Source organism: Eschrichtius robustus, chromosome 12, assembly GCF_028021215.1.
Source record: "Eschrichtius robustus isolate mEscRob2 chromosome 12, mEscRob2.pri, whole genome shotgun sequence".
Classification (NCBI taxonomy): domain Eukaryota; kingdom Metazoa; phylum Chordata; class Mammalia; order Artiodactyla; family Eschrichtiidae; genus Eschrichtius; species Eschrichtius robustus.
The window spans coordinates 68,463,697-68,476,816 of NC_090835.1; the positions used below are offsets into that span (position 1 = coordinate 68,463,697).

At 39.8% G+C, this 13,120-nt stretch overlaps 1 protein-coding gene and 1 non-coding gene across 2 annotated transcripts in view; one reads left to right on the top strand and one right to left on the bottom strand.

Moving 5' to 3' along the window:
- NUDT3 (nudix hydrolase 3) overlaps nucleotides 1–13,120 on the bottom strand; it is a 125,459-nt gene that overhangs the window by 89,553 nt on the left and 22,786 nt on the right. The window lies entirely within an intron of this gene.
- Nucleotides 8,724–8,796, top strand: TRNAW-CCA (transfer RNA tryptophan (anticodon CCA)). The gene has a single exon. It is a non-coding gene; the product is annotated as a tRNA-Trp (tRNA).

Consider the following 13,120-nt stretch of genomic DNA (forward strand, 5'->3'; position numbering starts at 1 on the left):
CCCGCACACGGCGATGAAGAGTGGCCCCTGCTCGCAGCAACTAGAGAAAGCCCTCGCACAGAAACGAAGATCCAACACAGCCATAAATAAATAAATAAATAAAATTAAAAAAAAAAAAAAAAAAAAAAGAAAGCTCCACAATATGTTGTTCAAACTGCTAACTCACATTATTACTGGTAGATAAGTCTGAATTAAGAAGGTTCTTTAAAAAAGAAAAGAGGTCCCATTATACTTTTAAATCATATTTTTGAACACAAAATTGGCCTCTAACACCAGAGCAGGAAAGTAAGCAAATTTTAGAATTCCTCTTAAGGAATTTCCTTGGGGCAACCATTCTTCATAAGTTAAGTAATTACTAGGACATCCCTGGCGATCCAGTGGTTAAGACTCCACACTTCCACTACAGGGGGCATGGGTTCAATCCCTGGTCGGGGAACTAAGATCCTGCATGCTGCACGGCACCACTAAATAAATAATTACTAAAATTATAAGAATAAGACTATCTACTCAAAAGCTGAATAAGGGTACTGAAAGACCTTCATGCATTTTTAAAAACTTTTTTGCCAAGTTCAGTAAATAAAAAAGGTTTAACAGAAATTATCTTTTTATCTAGAAAGGAGAGTTCTTAAGACTGCCTTATCATTTGCTAATTATAAAACCAGGGCTAGAGGGGAGACCTTCTGAAAACTAGATCATTCTCTACCTGCAGGAAAGGCTGCATTTCAATTTTAGACAGATGGAGCCCATCTTTAAGGAAAGACTTAATAGCCTATTACAGTGTTTATTTGCTGATTGTCACTGGTGTCAGATGTTTGCCCTTGTATTTAACTAACTCCCCCTGCTATAATTAGTCCCATTCTGGTGTTTACTGGATGTTGAGCAACCTGCTTACATATACCAGACCATTTATTAAGTAATCCCTCTTCTGTGGCTCTTCCTCTGGTAGTTACTAGAAGACTTAGGTATCCTGTACTGCCAATTAATTGTATGCATGGTGGCACTGACCAAATGTTTAAGTAAGCCATTCAGTGTGTCTACACCAGCCTCAAGGATCAGAGCCCTTGAGAAGGTTGTTCATGTCTATCACTCCACAGAGCTAACTTTTCTTTGGTAGAGAACTTGGTGTCAAATTCATTCTACCAATACAATTTGCCTGCCAATATCTTAAAATGTGTATAGACTTTTTTTTTTTTTTTAATCAGTCTTCTACTTTTCGTCTGTCAGCATAATGCCTATGGGTGGAATGAGATGACAGCTTCCAGTTCTGAACTCCCAGGGAACCAGGGAAAAGCTTTGCCTGTACACATGATTCTTCTGGTAAAGTCTGAGCTTTTTTTTTTTTTAATTTTTATTGCAGTATAGTTGCTTTACAATATTGTGTTAGTTTATACTGTACAGCAAAGTGAATCAGCTATACGTATACATATATCCCCTCTTGTTTTTTTAAATTAATTTATTTTATTTATTCTTGGCTGCGTTGGGTCTTTGTTGCTGCATGCAGGCTTTCTCTAGTTGCGGTGAGCAGGGGCTACTCTTTGTTGTGGTGAGCGGGCTTCTCATTGTGGTGGCTTCTCTTGTTGCAGAGCACGGGCTCTAGGCATGCGGGCTTCAGTAGTTGTGGCTCACGGGCTCTAGCGCGCAGGGTCAGTAGTTGTGGCACATGGGCTTAGTTGCTCCGCAGCATGTGGGATCTTCCTGGACCAGGGCTCGAACCCATGACCCCTGCATTGGCAGGTGGATTCTTAACCACTGCACCACCAGGGAAGTCCCTATATCCCCTCTTTTTTGGCTTTCCCTCTCATTTAGGTCACTACAGAGCACTGAGTAGACTTCCCTGTGCTATACAGTAGTTCTCATTAATTATCTATTTTATACCTAGTATCAATAGTGTATATATGTCAATCCCAATCTCCCAATTCATCCCACCCTCCCCTTACCCCCTTTGTATCCATATGTTTGTTCTCTACATCTGTGTCTCTATTTCTGCTTTGTAAATAAGATCATCTATACCAATTTTTTCTGATTCCACATATATGCGTTAATATACAATATTTGTTTTTCTCTTTCTGTAAAGTCTGAGCTTTAACCCCAGCCAGCTTCAGAATTATTCAGTCCAAAATACAGTGCCAGTTCTGCAGAAAGGGCTGTAATCCTCCTGAGCACAACCAAGACAATTATCATTATCAAGAAGCTCCTAGATCATCAATCCAGAATGCAAAAGAAACAGGTTAAGGACACTAGAACTCAACCTACAACAATGTAACAGCTGGGGCACGCAGGGGAACAACTGCAACAGTAAGCTGATCAGCCTGATCACTTCAGCAGGGATAGGCAGCTCTTTCCTAGCATGGTCACTGTGCTACCTTTAAGAGGTGACACCAACCAAGACGAGATCCATAAATCCTGGTCTCAGGCAGACAGTAAAATTCTCTCCAAATAAGAGAAAAGGGGTAATCACCTATGTATTGCCTTTTCAAACTTACATATGAAATAACACCAGTGTACAACATCATTTGTAAACACAAAAAAACCGTGATGATATATGTATGACATGCTAAGGATCAAGAGCAAAGAAAGAACTGCAAAAGCATGAAAGAGGCAGCACTGGTTTTTGTTTGTTTTATTTTGCTGCTTCTCCTAAAGTTAACTGTTTAAAGGCTTTGACTTTGATTATACACTTTAATAATGAAGATAAATTTGGATTTCATTCAAAAGAGTAAATATTAAGCAACATACTTTCAAATGCATTAAAAAATCATTGATTAGGCGAAGTCCTTAAACAGTTCTAGGAATGGATGACTTGACAAAAATGTGAGTTATGAATCTATTTGCATTTCTTCCTTCATTAGGAATCATTTGGGGGAGTTCCCGGTGGTCTAGTGGTTAGTATTCGGCGCTTTCACTGCCGTGTCCCGGCTTCAATCCCTGGTCAGGAACTGAGATCCCGCAAGCTGCGGGGCATGGCGAAAAAAAAAAAAAAGAAATCATTTGGCCACTGGTTTTACAGATCTGCGTTTTATATCAAAGTTAATAAACACATTTAGGGACTTCCCTGGTGGTCCAGTGATTAAGAGTCCATGCACTGGGAGCCCGGGTTCGATCCCTGGTCAGGGAACTAGATCCCGCATCCTGCAACTAAAGATCCCGCGTGCCGCCAACGAAGATCTCACATGCAGCAACGAAGATCCCGCATGCCGCAACTAAGACCCAGAGCAGCCAAATAAATAAATAAATATTTAAATATTTTTTAAAAAGTTAATAAACACATTTTACATAACTGATGGTTGCTGTTTTCATTAGTGTTACTAGCATATAAAACAGACCTGATGTAATCAACTGTTTTTTACCCTTTTGATTTCCTGTTAATAAATTTTTCTAACACTTTTATACATTACCTATAAAAAAACTGTAAGTTATAATATGACCATTAAAACAAGGCTAATTCTAGGGTAAAACCTGACTGTGAAAGCTAATCATTGGAGCACATATAAAACATCACACCCTAGTCAGGCAGTACACTTAAAAATATTCTTTGACATGGAGGATAAGATGTTATAAATTTAAATAAACTTAAAGAAATTTAAGGGCTTCCCAGGTGGCACAGTGGTTAAGAATCCACCTGCCAATGCAGGGGACATGGGTTCAAGCCCTGGTCCAGGAAGATCCCACACGCTGCGGAGCAACTAAGCCCCGTGCACCACAACTACTGAGCCTGCACTCTAGAGCCCGAGAGCCACAACTACTGAGCCTGCACTCTAGAGCCCGCAAGCCACAACTACTGAGCCCACGAGCCACAACTACTGAAGCCTGTGCGTCTAGAGCCTGTGCTCCGCAACAAGAGAAGCCACTGCAATGAGAAGCCTGCGCACCACAACGAAGACCCAACGCAGCCAAAAATAAAATAAATTAAATAAATTAAGAAAAAAAAAAGAAATTTAAGTATACCTCATTTAGTGAGAATCTTGAACCAAAATGGGAAGCTCTGTAATGGTTAATCCTAGAATTCACTTGAGATAACCAGATGTGAAACTCACAAGTAGGCTAATTTGTTGCTATATTACATTACCTCAGACTGTCCTTTTGCAGCTTCTTTGCCATTTTCACGGCTGTATTTGACGTTGCGTATTACCCTTAATTGCCCCACCCTCAATCTCTTGTTTTTTGTTTTGCTGAGAATATAGAACACCCACATGTTTCCATCTCTACATTCACCTACCTACCTGCATCCATGCCCACATACCCTACCTCTCCTTCTGGTACTACAGAGGCACTATCTGTGCTCCAGGTGAAAACTAACCCCTCCATCTGTGCATTAGATCTTCTCTCTGCCCTACTTAAGGACATTGCTCCAACAATTCTCCCCCCTCTCTTCTGCATCATAACATTTTACCTCTCTCCCAGATCAAATCATTTCCATCATCATAAAACATGCTTTAATTTCTCCCTTAAGAAAAAATAAAACAAAACCCTCTCAACTCTACATCCCCCGTCTATCTACTGCTCCTCTTTATAGCAAAATGATTCAATAAAACTGTCTATAATAACCGATGTATATTCTCCTTTACCCACTCTCTCCTGAACCCACCACAAACAGAATTTCATTCCCTTATCAAGGTCACCAATTAATGACCTCCAATGGTCAACTCTCAATCTTCATCCCACTTGACGCATCAGTAGCCTTGTCATAGTGACATTCACTGTGTTGAATCAATCTTTCCTTGGCTTCCAGGACACATACTCTTCTGGTTTTGTTGCTCCCTTGCGTGCTACTCTTTCCTTAACTCCTTGCCTCTAAATCATGCAGTGCTGAGGGACTTGGTCCTCAAGCTGTCTTCTCTTCTATACCTACACTCTCTTTGTGATCTTGTCCAGGCTTGTGACTTAAAATACCACTGATAGGCTGACAACTTCCAATTTATATCTCTAACCCATACTTCTCCCCTGAACACCAATTTCTATGTATAGCTGACCTTCTCCCCATCCCAAACCTGCTCCTTCAGTAGTCTTCTCCATCTCAGGAAATGGCAGCTCCACCCTTCCAGTTACTCTGGTCAAAAACCTTAGGGCCATCCTTGACCCAACGCACATTTCACACTCAACCAATTAACAAAATCTCACCTTCAAATATAATCCAATTGTGACCTCATACCACCTCCTCTGCCAGCATCCTGATCTAAGCAATCCTTAGCTCTTACTTTGAATAAAGTAGCAGCTCCCTAACTGGTCTCCCTGCTCCCATCATTGCCCCTTTGCCGACATAGGCTATTCTCAACACAGAAAGAAGGGAAACCCCTTTTAAACTCAGATCATATCCTTCTTCTGCTCAAAACCCTCCAATGACTCTCCATCTCACTCCAGATCCACATCCTCATATCTCACTGCCAAAGTCCTTACAAAGACTTTGATTAAATGAGATTATATCTTGTAAAGCTCCTAACACAGTACCGGGCAAAAAAGCACTTGACTAATAACAATGCCCTTCCTCCCATCAGAGTTTCACATCCGGCTGCAGTTACAGTCACTTAGTGCAGCAGTTCTCAAAGACTCCTGAAGGGCCACAGGCCTCTGAGGGGCCAGTACTATTTTCATATTAATACTAAGATGTTATCTGCCTTTTCCACTCTTATTCTCTCAGGTGTATACAGTGGAGTTTTCCAGAGGCTACATGATAGGCAATGATGCCATCACTCTGACAACTAATGGAATGTGTGCTTGTATAGTCTTGTGTTATCTGGAATTTTCTAAGATAACAGGTTTAGGGTACAAATATGTTTTTCAGAGATTAACTCAGTTTCATCTCAGTTCTGCACTCTTACCAGCTACCATCACTTACACATGCTATTCCTATAAATTGAATATTGTCTAACATACATATTGTTAACTTCAAATTCTGAAGCTTTGCTTATGCCTACACAAAAACACAAGCAGTACATTTTGTTGTTTTCTTTTGCAATAATGTTTTTAAATTTTTTAAACTTTTCTAAATTTTAAAATTTTATCTACTGCTATTTTAACATTTTATGCCTGTAACAACATTTTATTCCCAAATAAAAGGAAACGTGTCTATAATAACTTTTTTAGATTTAAAAATGAATTGTTTCCTTAAAAAAGGAAGGTTAGAAGACACGATTTCTCAAACCACAGCTGTACCATCCATGTCTAAAGATGATGACAAAGATGAAACTGACCATAGCAGGGAGTTGTCTGATTCATGAAAGAGGAGTCTATGCCAAGAAAACTGGATGAAACTGAAATAAGAAACAAAAATATGATGGCTTGATGATGTTAATTATTTACCTTATTGTGTCTTATGCAATGACATTTTCTAATATTATTATTGACGTACCATTCTGAGACTAATCATTTCAAAGCTTTTTTTGTTTTGGTTGTTTGTTTGTTTGTTTGTTTGTTTATGGCTGTGTTGGGTCTTTGTTGCTGCGCGCAGGGTTTCTCTAGCTGCGGCGAGTGGGGGTTACTCTTCACTGTGGTGCGAGGGCTTCTCATTGCTGTGGCTTCTCTTGTTGCGAGCATGGGCTCTAGGCGCACAGGCTTCAGTAGTCGTGGCTCGCGGGCTCTAGAGCTCAGGCTCGGTAGTTGTGGCACAAGGGCTTAGTTGCTCCACAGCATGTGGGATCTTCCCAGACCAGGGCTGGAACCCGTGTCCCCTGCGTTGGCAGGTGGATTCTTAACCACTGTGCAACCAGGGAAAACCCATTCAAAGTTTGTTTTGTTTCTTTTTTAAAGAGCAATTACTGCTATCTATTTATTTTAGATTTTTTGATGTGGACCATTTTAAAAGTCTTTATTGAATTGGTTACAATATTGCTACTGTTTTATGTTTTTTGATTTTTGGCCCCGAGGCATGTGGGATCTTAGCTCCCTAACCAGGGATCGAACCTGCACCCCCTACACTGGAAGGCACAGTCTCAACCACTGGACCACCAGGGAAGTCCCTCAAAGTTTTTAAAAAAATAATATTTTACACACAGTGATTAAGCGGGATTTATTCCAAGGATGCAAGGATAGCTCAACATCTGCATATCAATGAATGTGATACACCACATTAACAAAATGAAGGTAAAAATTTATATAATCATCTCAATAGATGCAGAAAAAGCTTCTGACAAAATTCAACATCAATTTATGATAAAAATGCTCAACGAAGTGGGTACAGAGGGAACATACCTCAACATAATAAAGGCCATATATGACAAACTCACAGATAACATCATACTGAAGGCCAAAAAACTGAAAGCTTTTCGTTTAAGATCAGAAACAAGACAAGGGTGCCTACTCTCACCACTTATTTTCAACTTAGTACTGGAAATCCTAGCCAGAGCAATTAGGCAAGAAAAAGAAATAAAAAGCATCCAAGTTGGAAAGGAAGAAGAAAAACTGTCACTATTTGCAGATGACGTAACCTTACAGAACACTCCATCCACCAAAGTTAAACAAATTTAGTAAAGTTGTAGGGTACAAAATCAATAAATAAAAATCAGTTGCATTTCTATACACTAACAATGAACTATCAGAAAGAGAAATTAAGAAAAAAAATCCCATTTATGATTGCATCAAAAAGAATACCTAGGAATAATTTAACTAAGGAGATGAAAACTGTAAGAAACTGAAGAAGGGCTTCTCTGGTGGCACAGTGGTTAAGAATCCACCTGCCGATGCAGGGAATATGGGTTTGAGCCCTAGTCCGGGAAGATCTCACATGCCACGGAGCAACTAAGCCCATGCACAACTACTGAGCCTGCGCTCTAGAGCCCGTGAGCCACAACTACTGAGTCTGTGTGTCAAAACTACTGAAGCCCACATGCCTAGAACCCGTGCTCCGCTACAAGAGAAGCCACTGCAATGAGAAGCCTGTGCACCGCAACAAAGACTAGCTCCCACTCACCACAACTAGAGAAAGCCTGAGTGCAGCAATGAAGAACCAACACAGCCAAAAAAAAGAAAGAAACTGAAGAAGACCCAAATACATGGACAGTTATTCCATGCTCAGGGATTAGAAGAATACTGTTAAAATGTCCATATTACCCAAAGCAATCTACAGATTCAATGCAATGCCTATTAAAATTCCAATGGCACTTTTCCCAGCAATAGAAAACAACAATCCTAAAATGTGTATGAAACCACAAAAGACTCCAAATAGCCAAAGCAATATTGAGAAAGAAGAACAAAGCTGGAGGCATCATGCTTCCAATTTCAAACTATATTACAAAGCTATAGTAATCAAAAGAATATGGTGCTAGCATCAAAACAGACACAGATCAACAGGAAAGAATACAAAGTACAGAAATAAACCCCTGCATTTATGACCAATTAATGACAAAGGAGCCAAGAATATACAATGGGGAAAGGATAGTCTCTTCAATAAACGGTGTTGAGAAAACTGGACAGCCACACGCAAAAGAATAAAACTGGGCTACCATCTTACCCCATACACAAAAATCAACTCAAAATGGATTAAAGATTTGAACATAAGATCTGGAACCATAAAACTCCTAGAAGAAAACATAGGGGGTAGCTCCTTGGCATCGATCTTAGTGATGATTTTTTAGATTCGATACCAAAAGCAAAGGCAACAAATGCAAAAATAAACAAATGGGACTATATCAAACTAAAAAGCTTCTGCACAGCAAAAGAAATCAGCAACAAAATGAACAGGTGATCTATTCAATGGGAGAAAATACTTGTAAATCATATACCTGGGGACTTCCCTGGTGGTCCAGTGGTTAAGACTCCACGCTCCCAATGCAGGGGGCCCAGGTTCAATCCCTGGTCAGGGAACTAGGTCCTGCGTGCAACAACTAAGACCCAGTGCAGGGCTTCCCTGGTGGCGCAGTGGTTGAGAATCTGCCTGCCAATGCAGGGGACACGGGTTCGAGCCCTGGTCTGGGAAGATCCCACATGCCACGGAGCAACTGGGCCCGTGAGCCACAACTACTGAGCCTGCGCGTCTGGAGCCTGTGCTCCGCAACAAGAGAGGCCGCGATAGTGAGAGGCCCGCGCACAGCGATGAAGAGTGGTCCCCACTTGCCGCAACTAGAGAAAGCCCTCACACAGAAACGAAAACCCAACACAGCCATAAATAAATAAATAAATAAATAAATCCCATTTAAAAAAAGACCCAGTGCAGCCAAATAAATAAATATTTTTTAAAAATCATATATCTGATAGGGGGTAATATTCAAAATATATAAAGAAGTCATACAACTCAACAGCAATAAAAGATCTGATTTTAAAAACAGGAAGAGGAACTAAATAAACATTTTTTTCAAGATGACATCCAAATGGCCAAGAGGTACGTGAAAAGGTGCTAATCATCAAGAAAACATCACTAATCACTAATTATCAGGGAAATGCAAGTCAAAACCACAATGAGATATCAGTTCAGACCTGTCAGAATGGCTGTCATTAAAAAGACAAGAGATAACAAGTACTGGATGTGGAGAAAACGGAAGTTTGTGCACTGCTGGTGGGAATGTAAATTGGTTTAGCCACTATGGAAAACAGTATGGAGGTTCCTCAAAAAATTAAAAATAGAACTACCATATGACCCAACAATCCCATTTCTGGGTATATATCCCAAGCAACAAAATCACTATCTTGAGAGATACCTGCACACCCATGTTCAATGCAGCATTATTTACAATGGCCAAGACATAGAAACAAACTAAGAGTCCATGAATGGTTGAACAAGAAAAAAAACTGTGATATACCCACACACACACACACAATGGAATATTATTCAGCCATTAAAATGAAACCCTGCTCTTTCTAACACTAATGGAACCTCAGGGAATTATGCTTTGTGAAATAAGTCAGATAGAGAGAGACAAATACTGTATGATCTCGCTTATGGGTGAAATCTAAAAAAACTGAACTCGTAAAAACAGATAACAGATTGGTGGCTGACAAAGGTGGGGGTGGGGTGGTGTGCCCATGGTCAAAAGGTACAATCTTTCAGATTTTGGGGGTTTTTTGGCCACGCCGCATGGCTTGCGGGATCTCAGTTCACCGACCAGGGATTGAACCCAGACCATAGCAGTGAAAGCTTACCAGGGAACTAGGTGGCTAACCACTAGGCCACCAGAGAACTCCCCAAACTTTCAGTTTTAAGAGAAATATCAATAAGTTCTAGGGATGTAATGTACAGAATGGTGACTATAGTTAACAATATTGTATTATATATTTGAAAGTTTCTAAGAGAGTAAATCTTAAAAGTTCTCATCACAAGAAAAAACATGTTACAGTGCAGAAACCAGAAAGACCTCACCTTAACCAAGCAATCAAGGTTAATATCACCAGTAATGAGACACACTGACATCATGTACCCTTTTTTTTTATGGTGGTTTTTTTTTTTATTGATTTATTTTTATTGATTTATTTATTTTTGGCTGTGTTGGGTCTTCATTGCTGCACACAGACGTTCTCTAGTTGCGGCAAGCGGGGTCTACTCTTCGTTGCGGTGCACGGGCTTTTCCTTGCAGTGGCCTCTCTTGTTGAAGAGCACGGGCTCTAGGCACACGGGCTTCAGTAGTTGTGGCCTGTGGGCTCAGTAGTTGTGGCGCACTGGCTTAGTTGCTCCACAGCATGTGGGATCTTCCCAGACCAGGGATCGAACCCATGTCCCCTGCATTGGCAGGCGGATTCTTAACCACTGCGCCACCAGGGAAGTCCCCATCATGTACCCTTTGATATGAAGCAATGACAAGGGCACATCACTTCTGTGATATTATTGCCAAAAATGCATGACCTCAATCTAATCATGAGAAACCACCATTAGACACAAGTTAAGGAACATTTTGCAAAATAACTCACTACATACTCTGCGTGAGACTCAATTTTCTTCAGATACTTATATTGAAAGATTCTGAATGCAGTAATGAAAACCCAGCTATCTTCAATTAATTCAGACATTAAAGAAATTCGTAAAACCTGTAAAATACCACCATTCTTTTCACTAATCTCACATTTGCTTCTTATTAATGAGCACTAGGGGAAGAGGGTGGTAAACGGAGGGTGGTAATTCTTTAAGATGTTTGGTTGCCATATTCCAAAAAATGTGTACTTCATGAGACTGCAGAAAGATAAGCCAATAATTACTACGGTTGCCAAATATTATCTTCTTTTGTGATTTAACAATGTCATTTACAACAAGAGTGGAACATTTAAGTAAATTTTTCATCCACTCAATGGGTACATAAACATTAAAATGTGTATGCAGAGTTCAGATTATAAAAAATGTTTATTATACAGGAAAAAACAGATTATAAAATTGTATTTAAAAAATCACAATGTTATAAAAACTAAAAACCATAATGATTAAAGAAAAGAATTTACTCCTTATGTTTTAGAAGAAATTATTTGGAGGTTGAATGGTATTTATCGGCACAACAATTGTGGGCCTACTATGTGAAGAGCACCATGTAGGTACCATGGCAGATAAACTATGAGAGATACATTAGAACTCTGGTAATCTATAATCTAGTGGGCTCAAAAGAGGGGGTGTTTTTTCCACATTTGCTACAGTGAGTGTGAAATATCTTTATAATGGAAGAAAACTAATAAAACTGCCTTCAAAAATATTTGGCTTTGGTATTCAAAATTTGCCCAAAAAAATCCATGTTTCTGATAAATTCAACTTCTTCCCACAACACACATGTGCTACCTCCGGGATGCATGATCAGCTGCAGCTAAGGGTGACAATGAGCAACAGATGCTGCTGAAGTTGGTACAGATTATGCTCCTATAATCGTATCACAGCCTCTCATTCCACCTGCTTTGTTGTGTTTTGTTTTGAATGCTGGTGTGGGGAGTCAGTTTTAGAAACATATTTTTATTCAAATTTCTCCATCCCACTCATTTAACTCCTTTTGTGGATCTGTCAAAAGAAATCTGTATTCTTTCTACCTCTGTACATTATTTTACCAGAAATATCACAGTAGACGGGTATGAACACCCTTCTGGTTTCAGGTCCCTTAACTCCCTGAAGTGACTAGATAGACCATGTCTTAGGTTACTTCTATGTTTACAAATTTAAAGATTCTATAAGCTTAGGTCCTACCTCCTTCCATATAAAGCCCTTTCAAAGTAAACCCACACAGCTCCATTTATGCATTAAGTCCTTTCTTTCCCAGTTCCTATATTTTTGGATCACAGTCCACACTGAAGTCTATCTTTGTGCAGCTGTGTTAGGCTGTTATGATCAGGATCTGACTTTTTTTATGCCTGCACAATTTGCATTAATGTAATGACAGCAAACTTCTACTCACCCTTCAATACCCAGATTTACTTCTTTCCCACTGTTTCCAACTTCCCAATTCAGCACTAGTCACTCCTCTGTAGCCTAAAGCCTTCTGGAAAGGGTTTTCTTACAATACTTATAACTATCTGTTGACCATTGTGATTCCTTCAGTGATTCCGGCCTTAGTAACAGTGGCTAACAATTCCTGAGTGCTCAAGATGGACCGGGAGGCACTTTATCTATCTTTCTTCACTCAGGTTTCATAGCAACTATAGGAATTAGGCACGATTTATTCCCATTTCACAGATGAAAAAACTGACTCTCAGCTTCCCACTCTTCTGATCTTACACGATACTCCCAAATCAGTCCCAGACCTTGGAACATCTCCACTGTTCCCCTTCCCCTCTCCAGCTCCTATGTGAAAAGGGATAAGGAAATATACAAAACTTAAACACCATAAATTCTATCTTCTTTTGAGCCCAATAGATTATAAGTTACCAGAGTTCTACAAGTGTCTCTCCTGCTCATAGTTTATCCACCATGGTGCTCTATACACAGTAGGCCCACAACTGTTTGTGAGGATACATACCATTCAACCCCCAACCTTAGAAACTATCATTTCAATCCCAACCAAACCACAGCAACTCTGCCAGACTTCTTCTTGCCTCTCAAATTCCTATCACCAGACCACTTCTAGTAAATATACTTCACTTCTCTTTCGCAGAAGGATGGGGTCATCTGGAAGGAGTTTTCTCAAATTCACATCAGTATAATTCAGGCTCTAGGTTTTTTTCCTTTTCTTTTCTTTTTCTTTTTCTTTATTTATTTGGCCGCACTGGGTCTTTTTAGTTGAGGCACATGGGA